The following is a 15,335-nucleotide window of genomic DNA, read 5'->3' as shown; positions in this document are numbered from 1 at the left end:
TGTTTGCAAGGGGGGTACAGGAGGCGGCGGCGACCCGTTGGGGCCATGAGCCCTGTGGCTGTGGCGGTGGCTGTGTCTGTCCTGGGAGGACAGGGGCTGGGGTGGGGGTCTCACTTGCCGCCCTGTGCCTGCCACAGCTTGCAAGAGCAACGTCACTGTCACTGAGCTGTGTGACCCTGGGTAGTCACTTAGCCTCTCTGTGCTTCAGCTCCTGTCCTGTACGATGGAGCTGGTGGGGTGGTGGAGGGCTTGGGACAGTGAAAGGACCTGGTGAGCCCTTCCTGCCAGCATGCCTGTGCCCACGGGGCTTCGGGAACATGTGGGCTGGCACCTGGTGCACCAGGCTCACCAGCCGGAGGGGGAAGGGGAAGGGGCTTCTGGTCTTGGGAGCTGGACCGTGCTCACCGGGGAAGGCGAAAGGCGCTGGAAAGCCTGACGCCGGGAATGCTGTTTACTGAGAACACTTCACCAAAGTAATCATTGTTTTCTCTGAGAAGCAGTTCTCCAAAGGGCACTTGAAATTCCGTGCCAAGAAACACTCCAGGAAGAACAATCATCGGGACGACTTTGAGGGCGGCCTCTGATAAGGAGGCGCAGAAACCTCACTCCACGCAGACTCCGAGGGGTGAAGGCGGGCCCCGGCCGCACTAAAAGCACGGAAGCCCGGTTTCCGAATGGCTCTCCAGCTGCCGGTGTAAGAAGTGCCGCGCGCCGTCCTCAGGAAGGGCCGAGCAGGCGCGGAGTGCCCGCAGAGGAAGCGTCCAGTGTCACTCAGTCACAGCGCTCGTCCTGCGTTGCAGACGCCACGCGCCGCTACGTGTACGTAACGTGTTTCTCTGCGTCACTCGGTGTGGAGTGGATGCGGCCGCTGGCAGAGTGGAAGGAGCCGCCGGGGACCTCCGAGTGCGTGATCTTAGACCAGACTCCCAGGCTCCGAGGGCAGCTAGGCATGGCAGACCGGGCCGTGTGGCAGCAGGCCTCCCCTGGGGGCTGAGAGAACCCCTCTCTGCTGTCTCTAGCCCTGTCCGTCATACCGCAGCCTAGCCACAGGCCCAGGCCCATTGAAGGCTGGGCACCCCACCCACCCCCTGCCTCTGGGCCAAGGTGACGCCCCTTGACTGGCTTACACCCTGTGCGCTCGCTCTGTGTGAGGGCCTGGAGCAGCCCAGCTGCCAGCCCACTGCTGGGACCCCCACACCACCACCTTGGAAGTCTCCCCTCAGAGACTCAGTGCCTTCAGCCTTCCCTGTGAGCACGGTTCCAGCTTCCAGGGTCAGGAACCCTGCCCCCTCTGGCTGCTGACCCAGGTGCACCCGGGTGCCCGCCTCACCTGCAGGGGTGAGGGGCAGCAGCCTGCAGGGCGCTGGGGGCCACCTGCTGGGATCTGGTACTCTTCTGGAAGAGAAGAACCTGGTCCCGGAGCATGCTCCCCCTGGACACTATCACGTGGGGATGAGAGAGAACGTCTCGGTGCCAGAGCCAGCTTCGCTTTCCTCCTGGGCTCCAGGGGACTGGGCGAAGTGTGGAGAGGGGTGCTCAGAATCTCGCTGAGGGGCTCACATTGGCGTGGTGGTCAAGGTGCTGGGTAACACAGAGCCGGTTCTGTAGTCTGAGTCCCGGACCTGGTGGCTGGAAAAACATGCCAGGCACATGTGCATGCATGCCCCAAATTCCAGGAGAACACAGAGGAGAAGGGATTGCAGTGTGGTCAACCCCTCTGAGGGGTCAATTCTCACTTTCTCTCTCTCTTTCTCTGTTGAGCTCACACGCCCTAGGGCAAAAATCAAAAAATATATGAGTAAATGCCTTTTATTTGCATTCTTAGCAGGAGCCAAAGGACTCGAACCCACGTCTAGCTGTGAGAGCCTGGGGGTCGTAAGCCCTGCGTCTCGGCTGCAGCCCCTGTAGAAGGGGGCTACCTGAGGATGACCTCCTGGAAACGCGGTCGGGTGAGGTGAGGTCAGGCTTGGCAACCCCGATAGCCCTGCACGCACAGTGGCACAGGTGCTGTGTGGGTGGAGCAGCTGCAGTCCATGCACACGGTAAAAAGTCGAAAGAATATCCATCCAAGTGGGGAGGGGGGGCAAGGAGGTTATCGCCGAGGGCCAGCATTTCGGTGACTCTCATTCCTTTTCATGTTTCCCTTTTCTTTTTGCTTATCTGAGTTCCCCAAATATTCCACAACGTTCCTGAATTCATTGTGTCATTTGAAAAGGATAATAGAGTGGAAAGGCAGCCTGTCGCTGGCTGGGGTGTGCGCTGCCTGATGCTGGAGGAAGGGAGCCTGGGGTGGTAGCAGAGCTGGGGACCAGAGCCTGAGGGTGGTGACGATGTCCCCTCCCCGGCCCGGGGACCCCCCACCCCGGCAGGCGGCCCCACACTGGCTCATCCGGCTGCGCCTGGCTCAGACAATGGGAACACACAATCATTCATTATAACTCAATTACAGTGATTAAAGCTGGTGGCATGCAGAGGCAGGAGGGAGTGTTGCCAACAAAATTTACACTCCGTGTCATCAGCAAGAGAGGTAACAGCAGCTGACGCTGCCCGGCCTCCCCTGCCATCTGCTCAGCGCTGGCCGCCCGAGGGGCTGGGGCACGGGCACTATGGTGGACACGGCGGAGCCGCTGAGATGGGCCGGACCCCTCCCTGCAGACAGGGTGCTGCAGCCCAGCACCTGAGACAGGGTGGGGACATGGACGCTGCTGTTCTGGGGTTGTGCCTGCTGTGGCCAAGGGCACCGTCCTGGGATCCAGCTTTCACCCCCATGTTCCAGATGAGGAAACTGAGGCACCAAGGGTCACACAGTCTGTGGCAGAGCCCAAACTCCGACCTCGCCAGCTCACCTGGGGATGGCCACTCTGGACTGCAGGGAGCTGGCGAGCAAGGGGCATGCCATGGAGCAGGCGACTGGGGAACAGGCAGCAGGGAGAGGGGGAGGGCCAGCTGTCATCAGGCAGACCTCAACACACAAGTGGGCCCTGGTCATGGTGACCAAGGGGGACTCGGGAAAGAGACGGAGGGAGGCGGGAGTCCAGGCCGGGGGTCTGGGCAACCACAGCCAGGGGTGGGGAACATGGAGCTGCTCTTCCCAGGGCAGTGACGACACCACCATCCTCCAACACCGGCCCTCCAGCCGAGTCCACAGAGGAGCAGCGCCCAGGCACTGGACCAGCAGGTGCGGCCAGCCTGCATCTGGGAGGGCCTCCCCCCTGAGCTCTGCCCGCTGCTGGCGGGGCCAGGTATGGCAGCTGAAGCGGTGCTCTGCCCCCTTCCCTGGCTGTCGTGTCGCACTTGCCAGGCACACCTTTCTGCCACGCCACGCTCTGGGGCACAGAAATGTCATCGTGCGAGCGTCCACACTGCTGGTTGCCTGCCACCTGCCACCCTCCCCTGCCCAGCCCCGTCCATGTCCCAGGCAGGACCTATTTCCTAGTAGCATGCAATATTAGGGGCCCCCAGGGATGAAACTGTCCCCACCCCAGCCCTGGTAGATAGCGACTGGCAACATGGCACCGGAGGAGGACTGACTCGGAGCGGGCAGGTGGAGCCCTCGGGAGCAGAGTGGGGAGCCAGATCAGGCAGGGTCCCTGCTCGCCCAGCTTGGACTCCCCATGTCCACATGGCCCCTGTGCCCGCCCACCTGACCCCATGTGCTCAGCTGCTCTGGCTCCCAGGCAGGTAGGCGGGCAGGGCCGTGGCTCAGCGTGGGCCCTGGGCCCTGACTGCTGGACAGCAGACGTGTGGGTGGAGGGCTGCCCACCCCCGTTCTGCACATCCCAGGTCAGTCCGCCTGGAGGCGGCACACCAGGTGGGGACATCAGAGACCTGGGGGACCAGGCACAGCTGCACTGCCCCGGCCAGGAGCACCGGCCCGAGTTCCCAAGAACTAGAGGACGCCGCCGAGGAGGGCCGTGTGGTCTGCCACGCAAGCCACTCGGAGTCGGGAAAGCTGGGTGTGGTTTCCTCCGTGACCAGGCTGTGTGGTCACTCAGCGGTTCATTCCGTAAGGGACGTGGCCCTGTGAGTGCAGAGCAGCCAGGGCTGACGCAGTCCTGCCCCAGGACGCTTGGACTCCACGTCAGGGTGCTCTCCAGGGCCCGGTCTCCCCATCGGCCGCAGAGATCCGGGCTCCCCATGCCGGCATCGAAGATGATGAAGGGTGAACGCCGTGGGCCCGCAGGGCAGGGTGGACACCTCCGTGCCCCTGCCAGCTCTTACCAGTTGCGCTAAGTAGGCTACGAGGCCGTTCCCTTTGGGTGCTGATGGTCCTTCTGACAGACTGCATGATCAGCTCCCTCTTTTTAAGGAGGGGATGCGAAGGGCTTGGGGCACAGCTGGTTGGAATCCTTTCGTTGCATTACTGCTTGCAGACTTAAATGTCAGGTAAGTGAAAATGACTTTCATTTAGGACGACGATACCAAGTTCCCTTTGAGAAACGGAGTAAACCACAGGCCAGTGAGTTCGTGGCCACGCCAATGGCGTCACCCACTCACTCAGAAATGGCAGCAGGTTTTTACGTCTGTGGGTCCAGGTAGCTCTGCCCACCTCGGGGACAGAACCCCAGCTCTGACTCCTGGGCCTTGGCAGCTGAGCCAGCAGGGCCAGAAGATGGTCCTCACCCTGACTAAAAGTCAAGGAGCTGAGTCTGGGTTAACATCCGTCCTTGGGGCTTCCCAGGGACCAGGGAGTCTCCAAAGGAGCCTGATGCAAATGCTTGTCGCATTTGTCAGAGCAGTGTCGCATTTGCCTACCAAGGGCTGTTGGCAGTCCTTCCGAAGAGTGTCTGCATGGAGGGACGGCCTGTCCACAGCATTCGGAGAAGTGACTCAGGTCTCCGGGCTCCCACTGCCTGCCCACCATCCTGCACTCCCACCCTTGGGGAGACACTGGAGGTCCTCCAGGGAAGGGTAGCCCCAGCCCCAGCCCCAGCCCCAGGGATCTACGAACATTTTGCCCACCCAGGAACAAGATACCTCAGCACTGCCGAGGAGCAATCGCTTCGGGGACAACTGTGTCTGAAACGCCTTCCCTTCCCTCAACCCAAACTCCTGTTCATCCCTACATACCCAGTGCAAACCCACTCTCCTTTGAAAGGGCTCATGGGCGCTTCCCCTGTGACCTGTGTAAGAACTGCCGGACACCCGTGCAGAACTAATTAAAACACTACTTTCTAATGATTGGAGCTCGTCTCCCCACTAAGAAGCCCCCTCTGTGAGGGCACGCGGCCCTCACTTCTCATCCCACGCCCTTAGCCTCCAGCACTGCATCCGCGTTGTCTGTATCTGAATTGACGGACGCGTGGACGGGTGGATGAGCGGATGGGCTTGGCTTACAGTCCTGAGCTGGCTCTCAGTGTATTCGCTCCACGTCCCTATTTAAGGGAAGGAGGCTTGTCACTGAGATCGTGGTTCCTTCAGGCACTCGCCAACTATGTACTAAGCCTCTGCCGTGTAGCTGCTGCTTGGCTAGGAGTCAGGAGCACAGAAGCCAGCCCTCAGAGAGCTAGGGGTTATGCGCTCCAGAGATGCGGTAACCGCAAGTGGGTGGTAACAAGGGAGGGTCTGAGAATTCATCCTCACTGAGAGGGAACCTCTCAAAATTGAATCTGCTTTGAAAAGTGACTCAGATAGAGTATCAATCAGGTCGAGTAAGAAACCCACAGCTCTGATTTTAAAACTATCAGTAGGCTTCGTGACGTTGACAAACGTAAATACACATGCTTAGCTCGGCGACTGCAAAGGCCTAAACACCAGGACATGCCATCAGCACCAAGCACCCCAGCCTCCAGATTATGGTCTCCAGATATCACTCCCACGAAAAGGGCGTGGAGAAATGGCCGACTCCACCGTTAGGATGGACAGTGTAAAGGTGAGCCAGGAATACTGTCTTTTGCCAGAAAGCAACGAAGTCGTGAAAGACTATCAGAGTGACATCAAAAGGACTCAGGAGGGGGCTGGATTCCCACATGGCTGACCACAGTTCGAGTCCCACACCAGGCACATGTGTGTGTGTGTGTGCCCAAAGTCCCAAGGGGAGAGTGGAGGAGAAGGAATTATGGTGTGACCATTCTCCCAGGCAGGGGTTATTTCTCAGTTTGCCTCTCTCTGTCTCTTTCCAGCAAGTGCATGAGCCCTATTGCAAAAACCTAATACATACATTATATATATATATATACACATATTTCAAAAAGTCTAGTTGAAACGTCAACAAATGTGTACAGATAATGCAATGGTCAGTGATTGGTGATTACACTGATTATATGCACACCAGAAATAAGTAAGATTTAAAAATAGTGAAGGAAGTTACTGTTCATTTTTAAGGTGGTTTAGTGGTACTAGGGCTATATTTTAAAAATAGAAATGAGAGGAAAGGAACTAAGGAAAAAAAGAGAGAAGATATTTAAGGGACACAGAAATGGAGGATTGTCTGTTGATAACGTGTATTATAGTATCTTTAACCGGACTGGTGCGTAGTGTATCTATGCTGAGAAAATTCGTTTTACAAGCTGTGGTGATGTACAGTGATTGCATAGAATACATTTTTTTTGGGGGGGAGAAGTTTTTGCTATAGGCCATGTGCACTCACCAGAAAGGCAGACAGAAAATGAGAAATCACTCCGGGGAGGTGGGGGGAAGGCCACACTGCAATCCTTTTTCCTCCTCCATTCTCCTCTCAGGATCTTGGGCATGCACGCACAAGCGCCCGGTGTGAGTTTAAGGTACTGGGTCCAGGACTCGAACCGCGGTCGACTACATGGGAGTCCAGCGACATAGCCATTACACCATCTGCTGGTCCCAAATTTTTTAAAATAGAAGTATCTTATTTTTCATATTTTAAAAATAGAAATAATTTATCTGGGGAGAGAGAAAGCTCTTACTCCCTGGTGAAACGCGGGAATTTTCTGCACAATCCCCCAGTGGTGTTGGCTGTGTGGAAAGGGTGGGGCTGAGGTGGGACAAGATCAGTCCTGAGGCAGTAACTGTGGAGATTCACCACGATTCTGCTTTCATATCATTTGGCATTATTCACAATAAAAAGCTGAACAAGTCTACTCCATGGTGTCTGCAGGACACAGCTGCTCCCACACCCCCGAGACCAGAACACCGAACATCCAGGCTGGAGAGGACTTCAGGGTGAGAAGCGAGGACTCGAGAGATCCCGGCACGCGAGTAAGGGGCCTTGCTGCCGACACCGGGCCTATGCAGTGCACCCCCGCCACCCTACCAAGCCCAGCCCCACACTTTCCTTTTTTTTAAGGTTTTTGCCATAGGGCACATACACTCACCAGAAAGAGACGGTGAGAAATCAGCCCCAGGAAGGATGGCCACACCACAATCCCTTCTCCTCCACTACCCTCCTGGGATTTTGGACATGCATGCACACATGCCCAGCGTGAGTTTCAAATTGCCAGCTCTGGGACTCGAACTGCAGTTGGCCATGTGGGAGTCCAGCACCTTAACCACCAGGTGCCCTGCTGGCCCCAATCCAGCCCTGCTTTTAGTACCCAGCAACTACAGGAGGGACAGGTCCTCATTGACTCCTGATCTTTCAGGCTCTCTTCCTTCCTTACTTTTTTTAAGTCTTTAATCATAAAATGTTTCCAACATACTGACAAGAACAGAAAATAACAAGACGCTGCTCAAGCCGCCACACGGATTTTGAAAATGGGAGCATTTTAACATTCTCTGCAGGGTTTAAAACAATAGTAACAAATGTAGCAGGCGTAACCCAAATCCCACCAGCGACCCTCATCTCCCTTTCCTCTCCCTGCACAGAGAACCATTATCCGGCGGTGCGGGGCGTTTGCATGCGTGTACGTATTCAAATGTAGACGTGCTTTGTGTGGATTTATATTTTACTTACATAGCACCGTCTCATGGATTTCCTTTCACAACTTGCTCTTTTCACACAACGTTTTTGAGATTTATCCAAGTGGATAACATAAGGATCTAGCTTATGCATTTTAATACCTATATACAATTTTATTATAGGAAGATGCATAGATTAAAAAAATTATCCCACTAATGGGCAGGTTGTTTCCCATGGGCTTTGTTGTCGTTGTTGTTCTTGTCACAGGGCATATGTGCTTGCTATAAAGACAGTGAGCAGGAAAGTGAGAAATTACCCCAGAGGGGATGGCCACGCCACAATCCCTTCTCCTCCATTTTCCTCCTGGGATTTGAGGCATGCATGTACAAGCTCCCCTTGTGATTTTCAAGCTCATTCTCTGCAGGGTTTAAAACAATAGTAACAAATGTAGCAGGCGTAACCCAAATCCCACCAGCGACCCTCATCTCCCTTTCCTCTCCCTGCACAGAGAACCATTATCCGGCGGTGCGGGGCGTTTGCATGCGTGTACGTATTCAAATGTAGACGTGCTTTGTGTGGATTTATATTTTACTTACATAGCACCGTCTCATGGATTTCCTTTCACAACTTGCTCTTTTCACACAACGTTTTTGAGATTTATCCAAGTGGATAACATAAGGATCTAGCTTATGCATTTTAATACCTATATACAATTTTATTATAGGAAGATGCATAGATTAAAAAAATTATCCCACTAATGGGCAGGTTGTTTCCCATGGGCTTTGTTGTCGTTGTTGTTCTTGTCACAGGGCATATGTGCTTGCTATAAAGACAGTGAGCAGGAAAGTGAGAAATTACCCCAGAGGGGATGGCCACGCCACAATCCCTTCTCCTCCATTTTCCTCCTGGGATTTGAGGCATGCATGTACAAGCTCCCCTTGTGATTTTCAAGCTGCTGGGTTCAGGACTTGAACTGTGATTGGTTATATGGGGATGCAGGGCCTATCCATGCCTCCTGAGGGCTCTCCCGATGGCTGTTGCTCAAACAAGGAGCCAATAAGATTCCGTCCCTACCTCTGTGTGCATACAGAAGAGTTTCTCTGGCACCACCAGGTCACAGGGTCATGCTGCTCCTGCGGTTGTCAAATTGGGTTTGGAAGACCCTGAACCCATCTGTGCTCCCACAGAGAGGACAAGACTAGTCCGTCCCACCCTCATGAAGTTTCATGTTTCCTAACTCCATATCCGGCCGACACAGTGGGAACGCCCTGTCCCCCTTTTTCTGCATGAGCCTGATAGCTCGTGAAGGGGGTGTTTTCACGTTTAGGAGCTACTCTGATGCCTCCCCTGCAAGTCACCCCTTTTGGTCCTCTACCCAGTCCTCCTGGGCTGTTTGCTTTCACATACTGCCTTGGAGGAGTTCATGTTTCAGATTTCACTTTTTTGCTAGTGGTGGTTATAGGTATTGCATTTGTATTTTTCATGTTTTGTTACTTTTTTAAATAATTATTTAAAAATTATTTATTTTTAATAAATTAATTAATAATTATTTTAAAATTAATTATTTTTTAAATAATTATTTATTCACTCATTTATTTAGTTTGAGCAGAGAGAGACAGAGGGTGAGAATGAGAGAGAGAGGAAGTGAGAAAGCAAGCCACCAAATTCAGGACTCGAACCCTGGTCAGCCATGTGGGAGTGTCCAGTGCCTTAACCACCACACCACCTACTGGTCCCCTATGTTTTGTTACTTTTGGCATCTCTCATTATACAGGTGTTATCATTATTTTTAGATTTATTTAATTTTATTTATTATTGTTTAATTTGCTACAGGGCATGTGTGCTCACTAGAGAGAGAGATGCAAGAGAGAGAGAAAATGAGAAAGCAAGCCTCCAGGTCTGGGACTCGAACCGCAGTTGGCCATATGGGAGTCTAGCACCTCAACCACCATGCCACTTGCTGGCTCCCAGGTGTTTTAAATTTTACTCGATCTCTCAGTTTTTAATTTTTTAAAATTACTTATTTAATTTTATTTGCTTATTATGTTTCTTCAATTTGACCAGAGCACACACAGAAAATGCGAGAGAGAGAGAGTGAGAAAGCAAGTCACCAGGTCAGGGCCTTGAACCATGGTCAGCCATGTTGGAATCCAGAGCCTTAACCACCATACCTTCTGCTGACCCTTTCAGTTTTTACTTTTATTTTTTAGTAGCTTTTGCTTTCTGGGTCTTATTCAATAGGCCTTCCCTTTCTTGGGGTCTTGAGGTTGATCTCCAGCTTAAAGACCTTCATCTCTCTAGAATCAGCCTCTGTGTACTGTGTGAGGGTGGAGATCCATGTTCCCACTGTAACGATGACCTGAGGTCCCAGAAGTGTGTGCTGACTTTTCTCCATTGACATAAAAATACACTCTATGACAGTCCCATTCCCGTCTATACAGGGGTCCATGTGTGGACACTATTCCATCCCATCGGTCTGTTTGTCTCCACACACACTCCACAGCACTTTTGCTTTAATATAAAAGATGTTAAGACTTACTTTAGGGTCATCTCGATATGTCAGACCAGGTCCTCCCTCTTTATTCGTCTTCAAAATTCTATTTGTTATTCCTGGTTCCTTACTCTCCATCTACATCTCAGTATTAGTTTATCAATTAAGACAGAAAACATTCTGTTTGGATTTTTGTCTAACACTGCATTTATTGATTGTTGGGAAAAACACCTTTTTCAATGATAATGAACGTTCTCATCAATGACAGGGAGATGGCTTATTGTCTACAGGGGAGTTACAGGGGTCTCTTTATTTAAAAAAGCTTTCATAAAATTTTAGTTTTTACATGTTACATAGTTTTATTTCAACTTAGTTACACATAGTCTTTTTTTTAAGGTTTTGTTTTGTTTTGCTATAGGCATGTGCACTTGCTAGAGACAGAGAGAGAGAGGGAACATGATGAATCCCCTCCCCCAGGGGGGATGGCCACATCACAATCCATTCTCCTCTGTTCTCCCTTAGGGATCCTGGGCATGCATGCAAAAGCACCCAGCCTGATTTTCTACCTGCCAGGTCTGGGATTCAAATAATGTAGTTAGCCATGTGGGATACAGCACCTTAATCACCATGCCACGTGGTGGCCCTCACAGATAGATTTTATTGCTATTTTATTTCTATTGTAAATGTGTTTTTTTCTTTAGGTTGCACTTTCTAATTGGTTACTGCTTATGAATAGGAATGCTGTTGACCAATGAGTTTTTATTTTTAATCCATCAACTCAACTCTGTTTCTATTTTATTTGTATATTCTTTCTATATATACTACAATAGAAAGTATCATCTGCAAGTAATTATAACTTTATTCCTTCAATCATTACACCTTCATTTATTCTTTTATTTTGTCTTATTGCATTGGCTAGCACCCCTAGCATAATGTTGAATCCCACAGAATTTTTGTTTCTGACTTCAAAACAATGCTTCTAAAACTTTACTACATATTATTTGGCTAGAGATCTGATATAACTAACCACTATCAGAATAAAGAAGTTAGTCATGAATGGGTGTTGAACTTTAAAGATTCGACTGCTTCTTTTTATTGGTAAAATTTCCTAAGTCTGCCAGGTGTTGTAGAAAATAATTTGTGCTCTCCAGTAGTGGGTTGTAGGGTTCTGTATCTTAAGCTTGTTAATTGTATTTTGAACTCTTTCATATCCTTCTAAATTTCTCTCACCATGATATACCAGTTCCTCTTGGTATGTTGAAGTGTGCCATTCCTCCTTATACTTTTGTCAATTTTTGTTTCATGTAGTTTTGGAGTATTGTTCTGAGTAATAGGGAATTCCCCACTGTGTCTTCAAAGTCTTTTACTTATCACACTGAAGGATTCCTTTTCTTTTTTTTTTTTTTTTTTCAGGTAGGCTGGTAAAATTTTTAACTTAATCTCACATCTGTGTGCACATGGCTAAAGGGAATCCTTCTTAGCTCGCTGTTTCATTTGCCAGAATTGGAAAATCCAGTCTGTTCTTTAGAAGTCTTATAATGCATTGTCACCAGACACTTGTCCAAGGTGGCTTCCATCTGTGATGTGAGGAGAGACAAGTCCACAGCTCCCTCCTCATTCTTTTGTCTGGCTTTGGCAGTCCAGGGGTCCCAAGGGTCCACTCCTGAGTCACCAGCCCTGCCCTGACTTGTTTGAAAGGGGCTTCTCAGAGCCAGGGTCAAGGTGACTACATTGTGAGGCTTTATGGGCATCACAGAGGTGCCCTAATGAATGCGGGGCAGGTCTGGGATGGGCAGGAAGGGCCTCTGTCACTTAGATTTCCCTGTCATGCTCTCCACTCAGATTGCTGATCTCGTCCACCTGTAGAGCAGTTCTTTCTAAGCTGAGCCAGTCTTCATGAAGCAGCAGTCTGCCATCCATCCATCCATCCATCCACCCACCACCCACCCATCGCTTTACTCATACACCTCTATCTGCCCACCCAGCTATCCCATCTCCCTACTCATACTGCCCATCCACCCACCTATCCACCCACCCGTCACTTAGCTGGCCATACCCTCCAAGCTGAGGGACTTTGGACAAACCAAACATCAGTTCCCTCACCTGTAAAATGAGCGTAACAGTCATGACCTGGCAAGACAGAAGAATGAAATCAGATCATTCTTATGAAGTGCTGACTGACACATACCACCCTAGAAATATCTGCTATTACAGTCGTCACACACTCATTAATTCATTCTACCGACATTTCCGAAGCACCTACTAAGAGCTAAGCACTAGAGATCCAAGACAAAGTCCCTGCTCCCGGAGAGCCCACTGTCTGGGAGGGTCAGGTGGGCGTTAGGAGAGGAGGAGCAGCACTAACATAAGTCATAGGACAGCGTGCTCCATATATGCTGCCTAGAGCCGATGGAAGATGCTCCAAAAGCACAGAGGAGTAGGGAAGTGAGGAATCAGGGAATGCTTCCTGGAAGAAGTGACACTGAAGCTTCAGTACTGAAGAATGGGCTAGAATGCAAATAATAATACAGGGCTTTCATGGCTGAAAGAGAAGCACACTCATTTCTCTACTCAACTGAAATTTTGGGTGCACACGAGCGCGTGTGCGCGCACACACACACGCACCCAGTATGCTTTCCAAGTCCCTGGGGCCAGGTTGCAAACTGTGGCCTGCCTTGTGGGATCCAGGTCCCAATGCACAGCACTTAACCACTGTACTACGGGGCTGGCCCAAGGGAGGCACTGGAAGTGGAAGGGGACTAATATGCAAAATGTGTGCGGAGAGGTGGCTCTAGGAGTGTGTGTGTGTGGGGGGGACTGGACATGCTGGCTTAGACGCCATGCCGTGTGGAGGGCCACTGAGGGGCTCTAGGTGGAAAGGCAGTTTACGACTGTAGTACCCGTGTGTGGTGGGAGCTTGGCATGGGTGCACCACCCAGACAAGCGGCCAACGGGACCAGGGCACAGGTCCTCAGGTCTTCCACGCCAGGGACTCCGAGCCCTAGGGGTCGGCTCCAGCCTTCCCAGTCTCTGCACTGCAGTCCCCTCCCTGCCCTCTGCCTCTCCTCAGCCGGCAGAGCCTGGCTCTGCTAGCCCCTCCTCCTAGTCTCATCTGCCTGCTCAGCCTGAAATCTTAGCCTGGCTTCTAGAAGGGAGAGGGCTGGCTGGGGAGGCAGCCGGAGCTGGACAGGGACACGGAAGGGGTTGGGTAGGGGAAGGTACTAGGACAGTGGTCTCTCTGTCCAGGTCGGCGCACAGTTTGTTACCTGGAACCCGCCCCTGCCCACCTCCCTCGGGCCCGGCAACGGTGTTCCTCAGGTCTCAACATAGCTCTCACTCTGACAGCCCATCTGCCTCTCCACACCCAGATCCGTGCCTCAGCTCCACGCCACGTCTGCGCCTCTGCACACCTCACAGAGGGTAGTGTTCCGGAGACTTTCTCCCGGCTAAGAGCAAACATGGGTTCATGCATCCTTGCACCTCAGCACTTGGAACCGCACCAGCACACACCAGATCGCCATTACGTGCCTGTTGGTGGCATGCGTGGGTGGAAAGGCCGGGTAGGCACAGGAGAGGTCAGGATGGGTGAGTGGATGGAAGGGGCAGGCAAGCGTAGGATGTTCCAGAGACAGAGGCAGGTGCTCGTGACTGATCTGGGTCATGTCTTGTCCATCAGGCATTTCCAACCCAGTCCTACCGGAGGAACCCCGCTCCCCAGGCCATCCTCCAGCGAGTCCTGCCCCCCTTCACTCAGTGCACACCAGGGGTAAGGGAGGGGAGGGAGGTGCTGCGTGGTATTCTGGGCTTGGGCTGTACTCGTGGTAAGTCACGTGCCTTTCCTAGACCTTCACTGCCCCATCTGTAAAACCAGGGGCTCGGTAGTCATTCCTTCAAACACAAGAGGCCAATTTTGGAATAATCTTTAAAAATGCTTCCTCAACAGTACATTTCAGGGAACCGGCAGTTAGTGTAATGGCTATGTCGCTGGACTCCCACGTAGTCGACTGCGGTTCGCGTCCCAGACCCGGTGGCTTAAAACTCACACTGGGCCCGTGTGCGTGCGTGCCCAAGATCCCGAGAGGAGAATGGAAGAGAAGGGATTGCTGCGTGACCATCCCCCCCGGGGGGTGATTTCTCGCTTTCTGTCTGTTTTTCTGGAGAGCGCACGCCCTATAGCAAAAAAACCTCTCCAAAAAAAAGAGTAAGTTTCATTTTTTTTTTTTTTGGGAGAGGTTTTTGCTATAGGGCGTGCGCTCTCCAGAAAAACAGACAGAAAGCGAGAAATCACCCCCCGGGGGGGATGGTCACGCCGCAATCCCTTCTCTTCCATTCTCCTCTCGGGATCTTGGGCACGCACGCACACGGGCCCAGTGTGAGTTTTAAGCCACCGGGTCCGGGACGCGAACCGCAGTCGACTACGTGGGAGTCCAGCGACATAGCCATTACGCTAACTGCTGGTCCCACGTTTCATATTTTTAATACAAAAACATCAGATGGTGTTGGGTCAGCCAGCTCATGTGGTGGTTAAGGGGCTGGATCCTACCTGGCCAAGTAAGCGGTCTGAGTCTCAGACGTGACGTCTTGTATAAACGTCTGGCACGTGTGCATACATGCCCAGAATCCCAGGGAGAAAGAAGGCGTTGCAGCGTGGCCACCGCCCTCCGCGGGCCTATTTACCCTTTTCCTGACTGTCTCTCTGGCAAGCACATGCCCTAGAGCAAAAATAAAAGAAACAAACAAAAAAGTCAGATGGTATCTAATAATTCTATTGATCATACAAATGATAAAAAGATAAGGTTTCTATACTTTATATTAAAAGTACTCATTTGAATATATTCTTGGGGAAAAAAAAAAACTTTTGCTCCATAATCATGTGATGTACTCACTTATACTTTATATTAAAAGTACTCATTTGAATATATTCTTGGGGAAAAAAAAAAACTTTTGCTCCATCATCATGTGATGTACTCACTTGTCTGTACTTTTTTTTTTTTTTTTTTTTAGGGTTTTTTTTTTTGGGGGGGGTTTTTT

This window comes from Tupaia chinensis, unplaced genomic scaffold (assembly GCF_000334495.1).
Source record: "Tupaia chinensis unplaced genomic scaffold, TupChi_1.0 Scaffold138425_1, whole genome shotgun sequence".
NCBI lineage: Eukaryota > Metazoa > Chordata > Mammalia > Scandentia > Tupaiidae > Tupaia > Tupaia belangeri.
The sequence above is the reverse complement of the archived record's forward strand: the minus strand, read 5'-3'. Positions refer to the sequence as shown.